The sequence below is a fragment of the Dromiciops gliroides genome, chromosome 2, assembly GCF_019393635.1.
Source record: "Dromiciops gliroides isolate mDroGli1 chromosome 2, mDroGli1.pri, whole genome shotgun sequence".
In the NCBI taxonomy this organism is placed as follows: Eukaryota; Metazoa; Chordata; class Mammalia; order Microbiotheria; family Microbiotheriidae; genus Dromiciops; species Dromiciops gliroides.
The window spans coordinates 485,706,769-485,729,104 of record NC_057862.1 but is presented as its reverse complement, the minus strand read 5'-3'; the positions used below and the strand labels follow the sequence as shown (position 1 = coordinate 485,729,104).

The 22,336-nt window shown below is 35.9% G+C and overlaps 1 pseudogene; it reads right to left on the bottom strand.

Annotated features, from left to right (window-relative positions):
* Nucleotides 1-8,412, bottom strand: part of LOC122739167 — a 50,294-nt pseudogene extending 41,882 nt beyond the window's left edge.
* Nucleotides 8,413-22,336: the final 13,924 nt, after the last annotated feature.

Genomic DNA, 22,336 nt, shown 5'->3' with positions numbered 1-22,336 from the left:
TTCCTTGCTTTAAGTCAACAAGTACTTTACTGAAAGGTTACAATTGTCTGAATCTATGATTTCATTAGTGTGGGGAACTCCCAGTGTAGAAACTGCTTCCACCCACATAGACTGTCAGTCTGTCCCTAATTTACCATCTTAGAGACCAGGCTGAGGTACTGAAAGGTTAATTAACTTGTCCATGATCATATATCACAAGCAGGACTTGAACCCAGATCTTCCTCACGATAAAGCTAAACTTTCATTAGCACAGAATATTTTCACAAAAATTCAGAATCTCAGAGTTGGAAGCAATCTCTGTGGCTACCTAATCCAACTCTACCTGAATAAGAATCTTCTCGAAAACACATTCCACAAAAGAAGTCATCTAATCTTTTCTTGGAAACCTATTGTAAAGAAGAAACTCCCTAGCTCCCTGGGCAGCCTATTCAAATGTTGGACAGTTCTAACTGTTAGGGAGTGTTTCCTTACATCAGATCTAAACTTGCCTCTCTGCTAATCCACCCCCCCCAACGCTCCCCCCCAGGACCAAACATGCCAAGCCTAATCCCTTTTCCACATGACTGCCCTCTAAGTAAGAACTGGGTCATGGCCAGTCATCTTAAGGCTTGTCCTGCCACTGGACTTTGATAAGAGAGAATTTCAGGAGAGAATGAAGCTGAGGACTCTGCCCAGCTATGCCTCACTTAAATCCAATTCACTTGCAAGTCAAGACATCACCCTTGTGATGTCATTGATCCTTTTCAAGAATGAGGGATGAACAACATTTAAATACAACAAGGAAGCTCACTTTTTAAAAGGATCTTCTATAAAAAGTCATTTTTGCAATGTGAATAATTAACAAGTAAATTGGGTTATTGTTTTTTCCCTAAATGTGGATCTCTACATATCTGCTTTTCTTAAAGACACAGTTCCTGTCTTCAAGAAGTTTATCAGTTCTTTGGGAATCAACAGAAGGAAGCTCCATCAGCCATCATTAGACATTGGATACCCCTGGTCTGTATGACAAGTTGAAGGACTCGGGCTGGACCTGAGTCAGTTCCCCAGTTCTGAAGTACCTGAAAACAGATTGGGAAGGAATGGAATAAGAATGTGAGGAATGGTTTTTAAGGCACTCACTCTCCTGACCTCTTCGCTCTAACCTCAAATTATAGACTCAACAATTATCTAGTTTGATCTTTGCCCGGATTGCGAACCTTGTCTACAGCATTGCTAAAAGGTGGCTATCTAGCTTCTGTTTAAACACTTCCAGTGACAGAGAACTCACTGCTTCTCCAGGCAGCCCACCAAACTTTTTAGATAGCTCTATTTTTAGGATTTTATTCCTTATGTTAAGTTGAAATCCCTCTTGCTACCACCTCCATGCTGGAAAGGATGCACAGAGTAATTTACAGAGTACTGAACTTCGAGTCAAAAGTCTTCGGTTTAAATTTTTTCTTCACCACCTACTTATTTTATGACAATTGGCACCTTTAGTTAATAATGCCCATAATACTTACTGTCCCAGAGTTGTTGTGAGACTCAGATGAGCTCATACATAAAAGAACTTTGCAAACCTTAAAGTGCTATACAAATGTCAATTATTATTACTTCACATACTGGTCTTGGTTCTGCTCTCCAAGACTAAACCCCCCAAAAAGCTAATTTCTCTTTCAAATATTTGAATATAGCCCTTAAAATATTTGAATATGGCTTTTATGTTCCATCTAAGTCTTCTTTTCCTGCAGGCTAAATATCCCTATGAGTTTCAACTTATAGTATTAGAGAACTGCCTTCCTTATACACTGAGTTCTTGTGACTTGTGTTACACTGTATCAGAGACAAGATTTGAACCCAAGACTTCCTGGATACAAGACCAAACCTATTTTTACTCAAACTCTATGTGTTGTCAAAACGTGGGCAGCAAAACTCCTCAGTGCTGCCAGAAGCAGATAAAAATGTAATTAGGAAAATTTGACAAAATAAAAATACAATGAAACATAGATAACATTGCATTTTAAAACCAAGTCAATATGTGGTACAAGGGATCCTTATGTACAGATTAGAGACCTTGGTTCTATTTGAATCTGAGAGTACTATGCCATGCTGCCTTGATATTTATTATAAAATTTTAAATTCTTAGCTTGATATTAGCCAAGTAGGTGTCACAGTACATAAAGTGCAGGCCCTGGAGTTAGGAACACCTGAGTTCAAATAAAGCCTCAGACATTAGCTGTGTGACCTTGATTAAGTCACTTCAGTTCTCTCACCTAGAACATGAGTTGAAGAAGGAAAAGGCAAACCATTCCTGTATCTTTGCCAAGAAAACCCCAAATGGGGTTACAGAGATTCAGACACAACTGAAACAACTCAACAACAACAACAACAACAACAAGCTTGATATTTGAAGTCTTTCACAAACCAACTTCAGCTTGTCTCCATCCAGCCTTACATCCCACTATTCCTCTACTCTCTTGACTCCTCTATGACATCTTGACTGACCTCTACCCCAGGATATCAAGAACCAGTCCAGTCCCCTAACTTGGCCTGAGTCTGAGGGTGATCTACCACATCTTGTTAAGATATACCTCATAGAAAAGTCACTAACTGAAACCCTTCATCTATTTTCATCAGTTTAATGTGTGCTAAGGCCTAAACTCAGTGTGGGGAAAAATAAGCATCCCTAATCATTTTAGGTTGGTTCTCTGATGAGGTCATAGGGAGCAAGAGAAAAAGACACAAAGCCAGTCTCTAAATAAGGATGAAGCCACTGAGAGTCAATTTAAGCCATAGCAAATACAATTCATTAATGAACATTTAAAATACAACTCTGGGGGCAGTTAGGTGGCGCAGTGAATAAAGAACTGTCCCTGGATTGAGGAGGACCTGAGGTCAAATCCACCCTCAGACACTTGATCTCACGCTAGCTGTGTGAACCTGAGCAAGTTACTTAACCCTTATTGTCCCACAAAAATAAACAAATAACTAAATAAATGGATGAATAAATAAACAGATAAATAAATAAATAGAATATAACTCTGCATCTATTCCTGGAGATTCAACCTCAAAGACCAACCTAACCTCCCAATGGGAATGGATTCTTTATGCAACAACTGACATTTATTTACTGTCTACTGTATTCATCATGCTGAGGATTCAAATAGAATAACAACCCCTGCCCTCAAGAAGAATTTCTTCTTGAGGGTCCATGGCATATACACAGAAAAGCAAATACAAGGAAATATGGAGTAGTAAAGTTTCCCTGAGGTAGAAGAACCTGAGCTGAGTGTTAAAAAAAGATGATTTGAAGAACTGGTAGAGCCTGAATGAAAATCAAAGATACCTTTTTGTTCTCTTCTTTTTTATTTTACTTGGGGGTTTTTTGTCTGTTTTCTTTCACAGAATCATTTATATGAAAGTATATTTTGTATGACTACTCGTGTATGACCTGTGTCAAATTGCTTTCCTTCTCAATGGGGGAGGGGAAGGAAAAAGGAGGGAAAAAATTGGGAGCTCAAAATTAGGAAGAAAGAATGTTTACTTGTTTTTACATGTAATTGGGAAAAGATTTTAAATATATTTTTTTAAAAGATGAAGATTTGGATAAGTGGAGGGAGTGATGTCCAGGCACGGGGGACAGAAGAGACACAGAGACAGATATGGAATACCCAATTTGGAAACAGCTAGTACTTCAGTTTAGCTTGAATATAGAGCATGTATAGAGGAATAATATGAAATAAATCAAACAGTCAGGTGGGGCCATATTCTGGAGGGGAAAATGAAGAATACTTTGTGTAAAACCAAGGAAAATTTAAGCGAAGCAGAAATTGTAATGAAAAAAATCATAGTATTTAGACTGAGAGGACCAAGGTTTGAATTCCAGTTCTGCTGCCTGCTTTGAATGTGACCCAGGGCAAATCCCTTTCTTCTCTCTGGGCCTCAGCTTCCCCATCTGTAAAGCAAAGGGGCTAAACTAGATTATCATTGTCCCTTCCAGCTAAAACTCTGTGATCCTATGCCTATTAGTGTACAAGAAGTTTTTAGTCTAGTAGTTTGTGGTACCCATGTACAAAGCCCATTTCAAATCATGACATAGTACTTTCATCTTCCCACTCCCACTCCCACCCATGTTAACCAGAAACTGAAGCCTAACAAAATGACAGGCATGTGACAATACCTGTTAGCTGATTGACTGTTATGATAATGGTTTAACAAGAACTGTCTCGGTATTTTGCAGGGTTTCAGGAATTAGGTAGAAAGTAAACCCCTTGAGGGTAAGAGAGAATATTTATCTTTGTGTAACTCTCAGCTACTCATGAAGTGCCTGGCACATAGTAAGCACTTGAATGTTTAATTAGTTAACAGACACATGTAAACAAACATTGAAAAGACACAAAGCTAAGATTGCCCTCAATGTTTTATATATCTCACATTCAGCCTGAGTCACATTCTGATTGTCATAAATCTGCAGCTTATTGGTTTGTCCACAAGATGGCATGTCAGGAACAGAGGGAAAACTCAGTTCTTAATACCTGGTTGTGCTAGGTACAGATACCTCATAGTGTGTTCATAGAGTGTTCAAAGATTCAAAGTTGGAGGGAACTTTAAAGGTTATCTAGTTCAACCTCCTCATTTCCCAGATGAGGATATTGCGAACAAAAGAGAGCAAGTGACTTGTCCAAGATCTCACATATTATTTGTGTATGTGGGGGTTTTTTCCTTTGTTCCTTCTTTCCTTCTTTCCTGGCAGCCATAAATGCTAATGCAAACTTGATCTGCATTATGAGAGTCATAGTGTTCAGAATGATGGAAGTAATAATCCCACTGTATCTTCACCCCAGTCAAACCAGAGATAGAGTATTGTATTAAGTTTAAGGCAGGGAGTATGGTTAGTATTGAGTTAATAAATTATGTTGACTCACATTAAGCTTACAGTTCCCTAAAACTCTCACAGGATTATCTATGTCATCTCTCCATGTTGCAGTCATCTAGTACTTGTGAAGTTGATTTTTGAACCCTAGTTTTTCTATTTTATTTTTATCCTTATATTTTATATTTTTAATTTTCATCCCTATTACTTTCTCTTGTTAGATTCAGTACATAATTTGCCCATCAAAATCTTTTTAAATCCTTCTATGTCATCCTATGTGTTAGCTATTCCTTCCAGATTTGTGTCACTGAGAAATTTTGTAAACATATCATCTTTGCCAGCACCCAAGTCAAAAATGAACAGCACAGGACCAAGAATAGATCCCTGGAGTACCCTGATAGAATTCCCTCCAAGTTTAGCTTTACTGGTTAAATTATGACACTTTTGATCTTATCATTAAGTGTTTTTATCGATATGATGTACTAAAATCTATCCTACATCCCTCAATTTTGTTAAAAAGAATAGCGTGAGACTCAGATGTTTTACTCAAATCTAGATATGTTGTACTATACCCCCAACATTCACCTCATCCACCGGTCTAGTAACACTATTACAAAAGAAAAATTAATTAATCTGGCTTCTTCTATTCACTGCTTCCTCTTTTTAAAGATGTTTACCAAAAATATTCCTTTAATAATACATTCTAGAATTTCTCTAGGAATGGAAGTCAAGCTTACTGATTTATACTTTATAGAGTCTCCCCTCTTTGAAAATTTCCTCTCACCAGTTACAGAATCTGTTAGAGGTCATTGTATCAAAGATCTAGAGTTAGAAATGACCTCAAAAAAACCTTAATCCACCCAACCCCTTATTTTTCGGATTAGGAAACTGAGACCCAGGGAGCTTAAGTAACATGTCCAACATCAAATAGAGAGCAAGAATTAAAAATAGGATTGGAACCGAGGACCTCTTACTCTAGTGCCAGTGCTCTCTTTCCATTCTATCTCACTGATTATCCAAGGAGAACCTCTGAAATATCCTTCCATTTAATTGTAACTTCCTTTTATCTTCTGGTTTCATTTATGGTGAGAAGATTGGGATGATTCAGTTCTTCTTATAGTACATTCACTCTATCACTAAACAACATTAGTTGTATAAAATTGTACCCTTTCTACCTGTCCAAATAGTTCTCTTTCATCAATGTTAAGCTCAAGTGCCTCTGTCTCTGTGAAACTTTCCTTGATTTTCCCAATTTGTGGGTGATGCTATTTCCCTCTTCATTTCTACCAGTTCATAACATTTTTTGCTGAAGTCTATGGATCCCTTCTCAGAATGTTTTTGAATGTATAAAATGAAATTCATTAATATAAGTTATATTATGATATTGTATAATTGTCATTGTTGATGAGTTGTTTCGGTTGTGTTTGACTCTTCATGATCCCATTTGGGGTTTTCTTGGCAAGGGTACTGAAGTGATTTGCCATTTCCTTCTCCAGTCCATTTTACAGATGAGGAACTAAGGCAAACAGGATTAAGTGACTTGTCCAGGATCACACAGCTAGTAAGTGTGTGAGAACAGATTTGAACTCATAAAAATAAGTCTTCCTAATTTCAAGCCAAATGTTATACTAACTGTGCCACTTAGCTATCCATAATATTATAAATGGTGTATAATATATAAACAAAGGATTAATAATAACAGCTAGCATTTCTATAGCACTTTAAAGTTTGCAAAACATGTGACAAATATGTTCTCATTTTACTTTCACAACAACCCTGGGAGGTAGGTGCTATTATTATCACCATTTTACAGATTAAAAAACCCAAAACTGAGAATGTTTAAGTAACCTGCCTAGGGTCACATAGCTAGTAAGTGTCTGATGCTGGATTTCAATTGTCTTCCTGTCTTCAGTGCTCTATCCAGTGTGCCACCTCACTGTCTCATCAAAGATTACAAAGGAAACTAATTAGATTGAGATATGGTTATCAAAAAAAAATTTTAAGTTCACAGACCCCAGGACAAGAACCTCTAATCTAGATCAACCTGTGGCTAACTAAGAATCCATGCTACCAACACCTGTGAAAAGTGATCGAGCCTTTGACAAAGACAAGTAGGAGAAAAACTCACTACTTCTGGAACAACACATTCCACTTGAGGATTGCTTTAATTGTTAGAAATTTTCCCCTTACATTAAGTTAAATACACCACTCTGTAACTCCTACCACCACCACCACAATAACAAAAAACAACAGCAACAATAGCATGGTACAGTGGAGAGAGTGTTAAACTGGAAATCAAATTAATTTCAAATCTCACCTCTCATACTAGCTGTTACCAGAAGCAATTCACTTAATCTTTTTGAGAATCAATTTCCCCATCTATAAAATAAAAATAATAATAACTGAACTTCCCAACTCCCAGGCTTGGGATACAAGCCTTATTTATAATCTAATAATCCCATTTAAAAATAGGTTAAAGTGATCTATTTTTAATGAAGCCATGACACTTCTTTTTTATATTCAAAAACCATTCCTTCAAAAATACTCAGATGGCTTTGTAATCTTGTCAAAATGAATATTTCCTCCAAATTGCAGATTATAACTTATCTGAGCCTCTTCATTCTTGCAATTCTTCTCTATATCCACAAAGGAGTTTTCTACAGAGGGCGCAGCTGTACAAAGCAACTTCCTCACTTTGTCTTGACTTCATCACTGGATAAAATGGACTGTCCAACAATTTTCCCTCATTCTTCCTTTTTATAACTCCACACTTATAATATGGGGAATTCCACCTGCATCCGCCATTAACCTTTCCATTGTCCTTTGAATAATACTTACTTTCAGTTTTTCAGGGATTGTGTGTTCCATGTGTCATAGCCATAAACAATACAGAAGAGTATTGGTGTGGAAAAAGATGAGCCTTTGTTTACAGGACTAAATTTGGGGCCATTAGAACACCTTCCCATTATCCCCAAAACAATACAATCTGAGGTCCACTTGTTCAGTTCTTAGCTTAACTCATTATCCATTTACAGAGACTGTCTAAGATATATATTGATGGATGAGTTCTATAAATTGTCTGATTCCATCTCTGTCGGGCAAATAGACAATCTTAATCTATTTGGTTTTTGTTGAATGGATAATAAGACCAAACTCTTTCAAATAGTTACAGATTTCATCCAGGAAGCTTTTTCACTCTGTACTAGATTTCCTCCATAGCAGTGATAACACTTTTGGTAATCAGATTTCCCTGGATTACATCTTGCCTATTAATAAACATAAGGCTGCCAAGCAAGACTATTTCCGTTTCTGTATATTTCAAGGAGTTTTGAATGATTTTGACATATGTATGGGAAAGACCTTCTTATAAGAGAGGTGTTTTTCTCTACCAAATCAGATACTTTGAAAACATAATCAACAACAAAAAAGTATGGTGGGATTTTGTATTCTCTGAAGTTCTCTTTTAGTTCATTTATGATAGTAAAGCTGTTGTCTGTTCTGAAAAATCACTTGAAAAAGCTTACCTGTTCCCGTCCAATATCCTCATCAAGGATATTCTCCATAAGTATGCCATTTGGCCATTGAGTAAAGATGGCACATTTAGAGTACCAATAGCATTATGTTGATTGATAGTTTAAAAACTACAATTATTCGTACTCTGACCTGTTTTCTTTTTACCATTGCTACTAAAGATTCAGAAAGGGGCTGCAAGCACTAAGGGAGAGAGAGGCAGCTTCTGCGAAGCAAGTCAAAGCACAATCACCACTTTGACCCTTCTCTTCTCTTAGACTTTGTTAAAGACAGTTCAGACATCCCCCCAAAGAGAAAAAGACCTATTTGTACAAAAATATTTATAGCAGCTCTTTTTGTGGTGAATAAGAATTGGAAATCAAAGGAATGCCCATTAATTGGAGAATGGCTAAACAAGCTGTGGTATATGATGGTGATGGAATATTATTGTGATGTAAGAAATGACAAGTAGGATAACTTCAGAAAGGCATGGAAAGACTCATATGAACTGATGTATAGCAAAGTGAGCAGAACCAAGAGAACATTGTGCACAGAGACAGAAATATTGTTTGATGAAGAACTGTGAAAGACTTAACTGTTCTCAACAATACAATGATCCAAGACAATCCCAAAGGACTATTGAAACATACTATCCACCTCCAAAGAAAGAACTGATATTGATGGAAAAGACTGAAGCATGCAATTTTTCACTTTCTTTCATTTTTTCTTTTGTTCAAGTTTTCTTGTATAAAATGACGATTATGTTAATGTTTTACATAATCATACATAAGCCATATCTGATTGCTTACTGCCTCAGGAATGGAGGAGGAGAGGGAGGGAAGAAGGGACAAAAATTGGAACCCAGAACTATAACTAAAAATGTTTATTACTTTGAAAAATACAGTTCAGGCCATAAGAACCTTGGGAATAGCACTGTTTTCTGGACAATGCTTCCATCCAACCTCCTAGGCAACCTCCTATGAAGATGTACCCTGGTAATTGTTCCTGCAGGTTCTACAGTCACAACTATTGAAAACCCGGAAAAGAAATGTCTTGCCACCAAAGTTCTTGGCACTATCAAATAGTTTAACATCATGAACTGATATGACTTTATCAGTGAAAATGACATTGCAGAGGAAGTATTAATATCTGTTCATTGCATCCTAAAGACCATGGTACTTTTCTATCTGATACGCAGCTGAAATTTTATCTAGATGAATTTCTCTCACATTAGAATGTGAGCATCTTGAAAGCAGGGACTATCTTGAATTTCTATTTGTATCTCCTATGTGTGCTTTACACATAATAATCATATAATAAGTGATTTATCCATTAATTTTCTCATTCAATAGATGAAGGAAAAACCTTTGACAACATACAATAAACATTTTAAGTAAGCAATAAAGTATGTCCAAAAAGTCCTTCCATTCCTATAATAATGTTATTTGAATCTCTCATATGTAATAGAGAAACACACAGAATCTTTCCAACTCCAAGTAGGGATTTCTCTTATCATTCTCATTCAAGAGTCTTTGACTAGGGCAGCTAGGTGGTGCAGTGGATAAAGTACCAACCCTGGATTCAGGAGTACCTGAGTTCAAATTCGGCTTCAGACACTTGACACTTAGTAGCTGTGTGACCCTGGGCAAGTCACTTAACACCCATTGCCCCGCAAAAAAAAAAAAAAAAAAGGAAAAGGGAAAAAAAGAGTCTTTGACTAGTTATAATGATGATACAAGAGGGAAAAAATTTAGTAAAATGAGGTACATATATTTATATATACACATATATTTATCATATATAGGAAACCCAAGAGAAACAATAAAACATTAAAAGTTGAAGGTAGATGACAAGGCAAGATAAGTAACAAAAAGCCAAATGGAACAATTAGAAGATAAACTAAAATGGAAGAGTAGATTGGTCAGGGAGGAATATTAACAAAACAGGAGTTTTCTACAAGGCTGAAGGAGAGGTGGATGCAGGTATGTAGAGACTTGAAAAAGTTGAGTAAAGTTATCAAGAAGTAAAATTTGCATTCAAAAGTTATACTTAGTTACATGCTCAGGGTTAAATTATATTCATCCATAAGTATTTGGTTTGAGTTTTTCTCTTTTTCTTAAATGCTGAAAATCACAACTTGAAGGGAGAGTAAGAGAAATAATGCAGTGACTTGTCTAAAGTTTTTGATGTTTATTTTTCTGCCACAGCCCAGTGATTATCTGTCTTCTACATGCAGGCTGATTTTCGTTCTAGAGAAAGGGAAGAGATTCAAAGAACATTTTTTCATGTTTCAGATTGTTATAGAAAATAAAATGTTCCCAAAGGAAGCAAAAGGAAGAGGTTTCAGTTGGAGGAAAATAGGAAATCTGAGGTAGAGAAGGGAAAACTTTATGTCAGGATGTTGAAGAGTAGAAGAATGTTACATAGAGGAGAAAGTGAAAGGAAAGCCATAATTTGTTTTTTTTTGTTTGTTTTTTTGGGTTTTTTTGCGGGGCAATGGGGGTTAAGTGACTTGCCCAGGGTCACACAGCTAGTAAGTGTCAAGTGTCTGAGGCCGGATTTGAACTCAGGTACTCCTGACTCCAGGGCTGGTGCTTTATCCACTGCACCACCTAGCTGCCCCCCATAATTTGAATTTTAAAACAGATTTGAGAGATTCACCTGGCTTCTTTTTGGGAGAATACTTATTCTGTGAAGAACAGTCTACCAGACCTCTGCCTGCCCACTGCTTCATTCCCCAGGCTGCCTTGGAGCTCTACCCACTGCAAAGATGCCTGGAAGAGGGGCCCAGGCCAAGTGAGGGCAGGACTAGGAGTCCCCAGATACCATTCTGCAGCTTCCTGTTACCCTTTGCTCATTCTCAATTTTGTCCAGGCTGATGGGACCTTTGAGGATTGTCTAGGACTTGAAATCAGGAGCTGAAGCCAAAGAAATCAACTTTGGATCAGGAGATCTCGGAGTTAATGGTTGAAGGCTAGGTTGTGTTTGAGTGCAGGATTTTATTTCCCTGCTTCATAAGTACAATGAGATCAAGGATGTGAATGGGTTATAGGTTAATTAGAAGGGAAGTAGCCAATTGGGAAAAATAATTTTTTACAGTATATCTGAATAAAGTTCTGATTTAAAGAAACAACACAAATATACATACATGCATGCATATATACACATACATATGTATGTGTGTGATTAACAAAAGTCATTCCCCAAAGGACGAGTTCTCAAAAGAAGAAATAAACTATTAACCACATGAAATATTTCTCCAAAGGACTAACGATAAGATGAAAATCATAACAACTCTGGGGTTTCACCTTACATCCAGCAAAGTGACGAAGATGACTAAATATGGGAACAATCAATTTTGAAGAGTCTTGGGAAAGAAAAAGTGCACAAAACACTGTTAATGGAGCTATAAATTGGTTCAACCATTCTGCTAGGCATTTTGAACTATTAAGAAAGATACTAAAATATCCTTTGAACCAAATATCCCAGGAAATAAATTCCATGCTCATCCAATGAGGAATAGCTAAACAAATTTTGGTACATTAACATAATGGAAAAATTGTGAATTGTAAAAAAAATAATGAATATAAAACTACAGAGACGCATGAAAAGACTTACGTGAACTGACAGAAAGTAAATCAATGAGAACTAGGAAAACACTATAACAAAGTAAAGAACAAAAAGAAACAAAAAAAAACTATGAAATAACAATGAACGTGAAAGATTTGCAGTTTTACATAGAAGCCTCTCTTTTTCAATGCTGCATATGAAAATACTCATCTTATTTGGCATTTGCTACCTAAATTCAAAAAAGATTTTTTAATTATAATGAACAACATTTGTCCCAAAGAGAACATATGAGAAGACACCACCTGCACTTCTTTGCAGAGACATGGGACACTGTGGCTATAGAACCTATATGTAATGTCAGACTTCTTGTGTTGATTCTGTCCAACCGTGCTTTTTTTTTCTTTTTTATTATAAGACATATCTCACTGACAAAGAGGAAGGGGGAGAGATATATTGGTAAATAGAGGTGATAAATAACAAAAGCTATTGATTCAACATGTTTTTTTTTTAAAGGCAAATATAACATGCTTTTCCTGAAGAGGAGGGTGAAAAGGAAGAAACTACTTATTCTCCAAACAATGATAAAATAAAGCTATAGTGTGAGAGGTCATCCAGTAAGAAACAAAGGAAGAAAAGAATAATTCTAGTTGCTGATTCCCTGCACTGGGATACTGAGGCAACTATTTGTCAACCTGTTAATAACAGTAGAGAGCTCTGTTTTCTCTGCCAGCATGTATCCAAAACTAACCCCTTTTGATGATTCATGTCAGCACAAATGAAGCTGCCAAATCTTAGGGAAACAACTTAAGTCCATGGGGAACAGAAGTTGTGTTTTTCTCATTCTTATCTATTGAAGACAAGAGGTGAAAGAGATTAATTTGGAAAGTGAAGAGCTGTCTAAAAGAAGATAGTATCTGTTAATAAAATGTCAATTTCTGGACTACAACTTAAAATACAAATTCCTGGCCAAAGATGGAGTATACCCCACAATCACTGGAAAGAATATATTTGCCAGGTGTCTTGTAAAGATAATCAATGAGGTTTAAGCTGAAGGAATGCAAAACACCTAGACCTAATCTAGATTAAAATGTGATTGGGGGGGCAGCTAGGAGTACAGTGGATAAAGCACCAGCCCTGGATTCAGGAGGACCTGAGTTCAAATGTGACCTCAGACATTTGACACTTATTTAGCTGTGTGACCCTGGACAAGTCACTTAACCCTCATTGCCCCGCCCAAAAAATGTGATAGGAAATGTTTAACAAAATAAATTTTAAAATACAATAAAATATAGATAACGTTAAACTTTGTTTTTCTAAGTCAATATAGTGTCCACAGGGATCCTTTTATATTTGAGTTTGACATCACTGGTTTAAACCAAAAGAATGGAGGAGGTAGAAGACTGCCAATGTATGTCTACTAAATTAAATACCATAGAAAGTAGTTATAATGAAGGGGAAAAAAGAGCAGCTGAAACATCTAGAAGTGCACAGGAGAAAAAAATTCAAGAAAAGTGCCAATAGTTTCATACCTAAATATATATACATAAATGCCCCAAATTTAGTGACTTAACAAGAACAAGAAGTCTTAATGCAAGATCAATTTGACCTCATAGGCATCACTAAGACAGTGGAATGAAACATGATTGTACCACGATATCAATTGATGTGTTTTCTTTTTTTAATTTCTTTTTTATTCTTAATTTTACAAACAAATATTTCCATATATAAAGTAGAACAGAAAAAAAACCCCAGGATTATATGTGAAACCACAAATCTCCATTATGTACAACTTGGAGTTTTTAGGCATATAATAAATTCAACATGTTACTTTCAAAGTTGTCCTGCTTGTCTGTTTCCTTCTGTTTTCTATGTATTTTTTAAAGTAAGCTTCTTTCTTTTCTTCTTTTTCTTTTGTCTGCAGTATAACTAGCTGCTTTCTCCCCTCCAAATCTGCTTGCAAATGAAATAATAAAAACAAAATACTTGTAATATAGGTAGTCTACCAAAACAAATATACATATATTCCATATCTAAAAACGTGTATTTCATTCTATGCCTTGAGTCTATCATCCTTCTGTCAGAAGGGTGCACCTTATTCAAAAGAAACCCCTCCTTTTTATTTATCTTGTTTAAGGACAAGTGAGTCAAATGGAAGAGAAGCCATTATTCAACTGTGAGATTTCCTACTTCTTTCCAGTGTTGGAGTGAGGAAGAAAAGAAAAGAGGGAAGAATGCTATCTTTTTTGTATGTTTGGTTTGGTTTTTGGTTTTTGTTTTGTTTTGTTTTGTTTTCCAGGCAATGAGGGTTAAGTGACTTGCTCAGGGTCACACAGCTAGTAAGTGTCAAGTGTCTGAGGTTGGATTTGAACTTGGGTCCACCTGAATCAAGGGCCAGTGCTTTATTCACTGTGCCACATAGCTGCCCCCAAGAATGCTATCTTGAGACCTTTTAAATAGTATTAAACATTTTGTAATAGAAGCAAAACTTGCACCCTTCATTTGGTGCTCTTAATCTTTCTTCTAAATTTGTGGGATGGGGGTAGAGAATTATTTGAATTATCAAAGGTGGGGTGGGGAAGGGAGGATATCCTTCCATAGGCATATGACCTTCACCAGATCTGATATATAAACTGGAAAAAAATATATTAACCTAAACTATCTTATTGGTCTTTTCTAATAGACTTCAAGCATTGACCCATTTTAAAGACAGCCTCCCTTCCCTCTCTCCCAGAAGATTGGGTTACTAAAATCTCAGTAATCTAGTTTCCAAAATAACACATATTGCAACTAGAAAAGTCCAAGGTCCCTTCTTCATCTAGGCATAATATATCCCCTCACTTTCCTCATACCTAATAGAAACCTGATAGCGGAGACAGAAACAGAAGACAGAAATAACTGTTCCAAAGAAGGATCAAGACAGGAGATCCAGGTCACCCCCTTGAAAGGAGCTCTTGTCTTTGCTTCTGCATCCCACTTGTTCCTGGAAGGGACACAGGAGACACTGCCTGGGACAAATAAGGACTTTAATATGTCTCCCTACTGATGAAAGATAGATTTCTTGACTTCCCTTTCTTTGTTTTCCCTCAGGAAGTTGGAAGTGTCTTCTTTTTTTTAATTTTCTTACTATAAAAGTATTTTATTGTTTTCCAGTTACATGTAGAGACAGTTTTCAACATTTGTTTTCATAAGATTTCTGATTTCAAATTTTTCTCCTCCCCTCCCCTGCCTCCCTCCTCCCCAAGATATCAGGTAATCTGATATAGGTTATATATGTACAATAACATTGAACATATTTCTGCATTAGTCATGTTATAAGAGAAGAATCAGAGCAAAAAGGAAAAACCTCAAAAAAGAAAAACAACAGCACCCAACACAAAAGAAATAGGATGGTTCAATCAGCATCCATATTCCACAGTTCTCTTTTTTCCTGTATTTGGAGAGCCTTCTCCATCATGAGTCCTCTGGAACTTTATTGTATTGGTGAGAAGAATCCAGTCTATCACAGTTGATCAACACATAATGTTGATGATACTCTGTACAATGTTCTTCTGGTTCTGCTCATCTCACTCATTATCAGTTCATGCGAGTCCTTCCAGGTGTCTCTGGATGAACTCCTCCTGCTCATCGTTTCTTACAGCACAATAGAATTCCATTACATTCATATGCCACAACTTGTTCAGCCATTCCCCAGTTGATGGGCAGCCCCTCAATTTTCAATTACTTTCTACCACAAAAAGAGCAGCTATAAATATTTTTCTACATGTGGGTCCTTTTCCCTTTTTTGTGATCTCTTTGGGAAAAAGACCCAAAAGTGGTATTGCTGGGTCAACGGGTATGCACAGCTTTATCGCCCTTTGGGCATAATTCCAAATTGCTCTCCAGAATGGTTGGATCAGTTCACAGCTCCACCAACAATGCATTAGTGTTCCAATTTTTCCACAGCTTCTCCAACATTTATTATTTTCCTTTTTTGTCATATTAGCCAATCTGATAGGTGTCAGTTGGTACCTCAGAGTTCTTTTAATTTGCATCTCTCTAATCAATAGTGATTTAGAGCATTTTTTCATGAGGCAACGGATAGCTTTGATTTCTTCATCAGAAAACTGCCTGTTCATATTCTTTGACCATTTCTCAATTGGGGAATGACTTGGATTCTTATAAATTTGATTTGCTTCTTGATATTTTAGAAAGAAGGTCTTTATCAGAAGTACTGGCCATAAAAATTGTTTCCCAGCTTTCTGCCTCCCTTTCAATTTTGGATGCATTTCTTCTTTTTGTATAAAATCTTTTTAATTTAATGTAATCAAAATCATCCATTTTGCATTTCATAATATTCTCTATCTCTTGTTTGGTCATAAAATGTTCTCCTTTCCAAAGATCTGAAAGGTAAACTATTATTTCCTCTCCTAACTTACCTATGGTATAACCTTTTATATCTAAATCCTGTACCCATTTTGACCTTATTTTAGTATAATGTGTAAGATGTTGTTCTATGCCTAATATCTGCCATACTATCTTTCAGTTTTCCCAGCAGTTTTGTCAAATACTGCATTCCTATCCCAGAAGTTGGAGTCTTTGGGTTTATCAAACAGTACATCACTAAAGTCATTTACTACTGTGTCTCCTATGCCTAGCCTATTCCATTGATCCTCCACTTTATTTCTTAGCCAGTACTAAATAGTTCTGATGACTGCCACTTTATAGTATAGCTTCAGATTTGGTACAGCTAACCCACCTTCCTGTGCATTTTTTTCATTATTTCCCTTGATATTCTTGACGTTTTGTTTTTCCAGATGAATTTTGTTATTATTTTTATAGCTCTATAAAATAATTTTTAGGTAGTCTGATTGGTATGGCACTAAATAAGTAAATTAATTTAGGTAGAATCATCATTTTTTTAATATTAGCTCTGCCTATCCATGAGCAATTGATATTTTTCCAATTGTTTAGATCTGATTTGATTTGTGTGAAAAGTGTTTTGTAATTGTGTTCATAGAGTTCCTGGGTTTGTCTTGGCAAGTAGACTCCCAAGTATTTTATATTGTCTACTGTTACTTTAAATGGAATTTCTCTTTCTATCTCTTGCTGATGGACTTTGTTGGTCATGTATAGAAATGCTGATGATTTGTGTGGATTTATTTTATATCCTGATACTTTGCTAAAGTTGTTAATTGTTTCAAGTAATTTTTGAGTTGATTCTCTAGGATTCTCTAAGTATACCATCATATCATCTGCAAAGAGTGATAGTTTTGTTTCCTCCTTGCCTATTCTAATTCCTTTAATTCCTTTTTCTTCTCTGATTGCTAACACTAACATTTCTAGTACAATATTTAATAATAGAGGTGATAATGGACATCCCTGTTTCCCCCCTGATCTTATTGGGAAGGCCTCTAACTTATCTCCATTACATATAATGCTTGCTGATGGTTTTAGGTAAATACTTCTTATTGTTTTAAGGAAAGCTTCACCTATTCCTAAGCTCTCTAGTGTTTTTATTAGGAATCAGTGCTGTATTTTGTCAAAATCTTTCTCTGCATCTGTTGAGATAATCATATGATTTAGGTTAGTTTTCTTATTGATGTGGTGGATTATGTTAATAGTTTTCCTAATGTTGAACCAGCCGTGCATTCCTGGTATAAATTCCACCTGCTCATAGTGTATTATCCTGGTGATCACTTGCTGTAATCTCCTTGCTAATATCTTATTTAAGATGTTTGCATGAATATTCATTAGGGAAATTGGTCTATAATTTTCTCTGTTTTTGCTCTGCCTGGTTTTGGTGTCAACACCATATTTGTGTCATAAAAGGAATTTGGTAGAACTACTTCACCTATTTTTCCAAATAATTTGTATAATATAGGAATCAATTGTTCTTTGAATGTTTGGTAGAATTCACTTGTAAACCCATCTGGTCCTGGAGATTTTTTTCTAAGGGAATTCATTAATGGATTGTTCAATTTCTTTTTCTAATATGGGCTTATTTAAGGATTTTATTTCCTCTTCAGTTAACTTGGGCAGTTTGTATTTTTGTAAATATTTGTCCATTTCATTTAGATTGTCAAATTTATTCAATACAGTTGGTCAAAATAGTTCCTAATTATTGCTTTAATTTCCACTTCATTGGTGGTAAAATCACCCCTTTCATTTTTGATACTGGTAATTTGGTAAACCAATGGTTTATCTATTTTATTATGTTTTTTCATAAAACCAGCACTTAATTTTATTAACTGTATAGTTTTCTTGCTTTCAATTTTATTAATTTCTCCTTTCATTTTCAGGATCTCTAGTTTAGTATCTAATTGGGGATTTCTAATTTGTTCTTTTTCTAGCTTTTTAAGTTGCATGCCCAATTCATTGATCTCCTCTTTCTCTTTTTTATTGATGTAAGCAGTTAGAGCTATAAAATTTCCCCTAAGCACTGCTTTGGCTGCATTCCATAGATTTTGGCATGTTGTCTCATTATTGTCATTCTCTTGGATAAAATTATTAATTGTTTCTATGATTTGTTGTTTGACCCACTCATTCTTTAGAATGAAATTATTTAGTTTCCAATTGATTTTCAGTCTACTTTTCCATGGCTCTTTCTTACATGTAATTTTTATTGCATCATGATCTGAGAAGGATGCATTTACTATTTCTGCCTTTCTACATTTGACTATGAAGCTTTTGTACCCTGATACATGGTCAACTTTTGAAAATGTGCCATGTACTGCTGAGAAAATGGTATATTCCTTTCTATCCCCATTCAATTTTGTCCAGACGTCTATCATGTCTAACTTTTCTAACATTCTATTCACCTCTTTAACTTCTTTCTTATTTATTTTATGGCTAGATTTATCTAATTCTAAGAGGGGAAGATTTAGATCCCCCACTAGTATAGTTTTACTTCTATTTCCTCTTGTAACTCATTTAACTTCTCTAAGAATTTGGGTGCTATACCACTTGGCGCATATATGTTTAGTATTGATATTATTTCATTATCTACAGTACCTTTTAGAAAGATGTAGTTTCCTTCCTTATCTCTTTTAATTAGATCTATTTTTGCCTGTGCTTTGTCTGAGATAAAGATTGCTACCCCTGCTTTTTTTTACTTTAGCTGAAGCATAATGTATTCTGCTCCAACCTTTTATCTTTACTCTGTGTGTATCTCTCTGCTTCAAATGGGTTTCTTGTAAACAGCATATAGTAGGATTCTGGTTTTTAATCCACTCTGCAATTTGCTTCTGTTTTATGGTAGAGTTCATCTCATTCACATTCATACTTATTATTACTATATATATAGTCTATTCCCCTCCATTCTATTTATTCCCTTTGTACTTTTCCCCCCATTCCTCCTCACCAATGTTTTGCTTCTTACCCCTGCCTCCCCCAAATCTGCCCTCCCTTTTATCACCCCCTTCCCTTTTCTTTACCCTTTTATCCCTTGCTTCTGCCCTACCTTCTATCAGTCCCCCCTTTTCCCCTTACCCTTTTACTTCCCTAAAGAAAAAGATGTTTCTTTATCCAAATTAACATATATGTTATTCCCTCTTTATATCAAATCTAGTGAGAATAAGGTTGAAACAATGTTCACCCCTCCCTTCTTTCCCTCTATTGTAATAGGGTTTTTGCACCTTTTCATATGATGTAATTCATCCCATTCCACCTCCTTTTCCTCTTCTCCCCATAAACTCCCTTTTTAACCCCTTAATTTTCTTTATATCATCACATCAAAGACAATTTATATTGATACCCTCTGTGTATAATCCTTCTGTCTGCCCAAATATGTATACAGTTCTCAAGAGTTATAAGTATTATTTTCCCGTGTAGGGATATGAACAGTTTAACCTTATTTAGTATCCTTTTTTCCCCTTGTTTACCTTTTTAAACTTCACTTGAGTCTTGTATGTTAAGATTGAATTTTCTATTCAGTTCTGGTCTTTTGATCAGGAAACCTTCAAAGTCCCCAATTTCATTGAATGTCCATCTTTTCCTCTAAAAGAGAATGCGCAGTTTTGCAGGGTAATAGATTCTTGGCTGCAATCCAAACTCCTTTGCCTTCTGGAATATCATATTCCAAGCCTTGCGATCCTTTAATGTTGAAGCTGCCAGGTCCAGAAGTGTCTTCTTGATAGTCTCTATGGCCAGTCTTCAACAGCTATATAATTATTTAAGACCTTTAACTGAGCTAAAACTAGGGGGCTATTTAACTCCAGCACAGCTGTTCCTCACAACTATATAGATGACTATTTACCTCTAAATGTACCTATCAATATATAATACACAGCACTTTATTGGATAATCATTTCTTATACATAACTTGGGCCTTCTTGGCTTTAACTTAAGTCCAGTTTTTCTATTTCCGTCCTCAGGAGGAGGAAGAAAAGAAGGAAGGAAGTATTTATTAAGTACCTACTATATACCAGGCACTGTGCTAGATAATTTACAAATATTATCTTATTTGATCCTCATAACAGCCCTGACATGTAGGTACTATTATTAGCCCCATTTTATAGTTGAAGAAACCGAGGCAGACAAAGCTTAAAGGAGTTGTCCAGGGTTGTACAGTTAGTAAGTATCTAATGCTGGATTTGAACTCAGGTCTTCCTGACTCCAGGCCCAGTATTCTATCCACTGTGATAGATGTTAGATATCTGAATATATTTCCTTCCACCTTGAATCTTCACATCAAATGCTGAAGAAAACTTTTCTTTCATTATTCTTTACACAATAACATGTATAGAAAAGGAGTTGAAATGGTTATTACCAGGAATTCAGTGACAGAGCTCAGGTAGAAATTGAAACTTTAATAAACAGCTTAATTCTTGACCAGCAGAAACTCTGAGTGAGATTCTCAGGCCAGAAAGAATCTCAAGTGCATAGCCAGAAGGAAATCCAAGGTTTAATGATAAGATCTTGGCAGAACACATGAGACATGTTGATACATCAAGTACAGCTCAGTGGGATAAGCAAGTTAAAGTGGATAGACTGTGCTGTTGTAAAGGCTCAGTGAGGATCTAAAAAGAAAACAGTTATTGGGTTAGAAACTAGGACAGGAGTTTGGTGCATTCAGTTTGTATCCTAGGCTTGGAAGTCCCAGATTAGTGGAGGTTAAAAGTGACAAAGTGAAACTCATTTGATATGGAACAAAAGCCACCTGGAAAATTCTTGGACTTGTCATTTAATTTCCACTTGCCTAAATGTGTTCCACCTGGGTAAATGAGATATCAGGATTTTCCATACACTTTGCTATGAGGGAATCATGGTCCTTAGTTTTTTAAACATGTAACATTGCTCTTCTAAGAAGTCTGAAGTAGCTAATAAAATATTACGTATTTGGGTGCCCAAACTTACTAACAAGTCCCTTCTCCCTTTGTAAATGTAGCTTTCTCTCCTCTGGTGAGACATATTATAATATTATCTTATTCCTCTGCTGGTAACCAAGTAATTGGTGCCAGGCATTGGCTAGTTACCGGGTAGTTCAGACCAATGCTGGCTAGTAAAATTGATGGACTTGAAGAGCTGCTGAAATTTGGGAGACAGAACCTAGGATTTCTTCATTAATTAAGTGAAAGGTGTACATTTTCTCCACACAGACCTGACTCCTATACTTAGAAAGGAACTGACAAAATATTGAGGGTTTCAGCTGACCAAAAGAACTAAGGATTGAGGTAAAATATAAAATAGACCTCATTCTAAAAAATTTAAAAGGAAAAATAAAAACAGAAAGGGGGAAGCTAGGTGGTGCAGTTGGTAGAGCATGGGCACTGGAGTCAAGACGACATGAGTCCAAATCTGGTCTCAGACACTTACTAGCTGTGTGAACCTGGACAAGTCATTTAACCCCAATTGCCTCCCCAAAAAGGGGAAAAAAGACCTCATATTCATCAAAATATTTATAACAATACTTTTTGCAGTAGCAAAGAATTGGAAACATAGTAGATCTTCATCGACTGTAGCATAGCTAAATAAATTATGATACAGGAACGAGATCAAATATTACTAAACAGAAAGAAACAATAAATATGAAGAATACAGGGAGACATGGGAAGACATAAATTGTTACAAAGTTAAGTCAACAGAACCAGGAAAAATGTGTCCACAATGAATACAACAATATATACAGAAAGAAAAATGACAAAACAAATCACAATTGAATGTTGTGTAATTTTAATGACCAAGCTTGATGGGGAAGAAAAGAAAAGAGAATGCACTTCCCTTCTCAATATAGAATACAAAACAGGCTTCTCGGACTTGTTTGATGTGTTGATCAGTTTTGCTGAACTTCCTTTTTCCCCCTCTCTTAGAAAATGCTTTTTTGTTATAAGAGATGGTTCTCTAAATCCAAGAAAATGGAGGAATATGTTAAGAAATGAAGAACAAGGGGGCAGGTAGGTGGCACAATGAATAGAGCACCGGCCCTGGAGT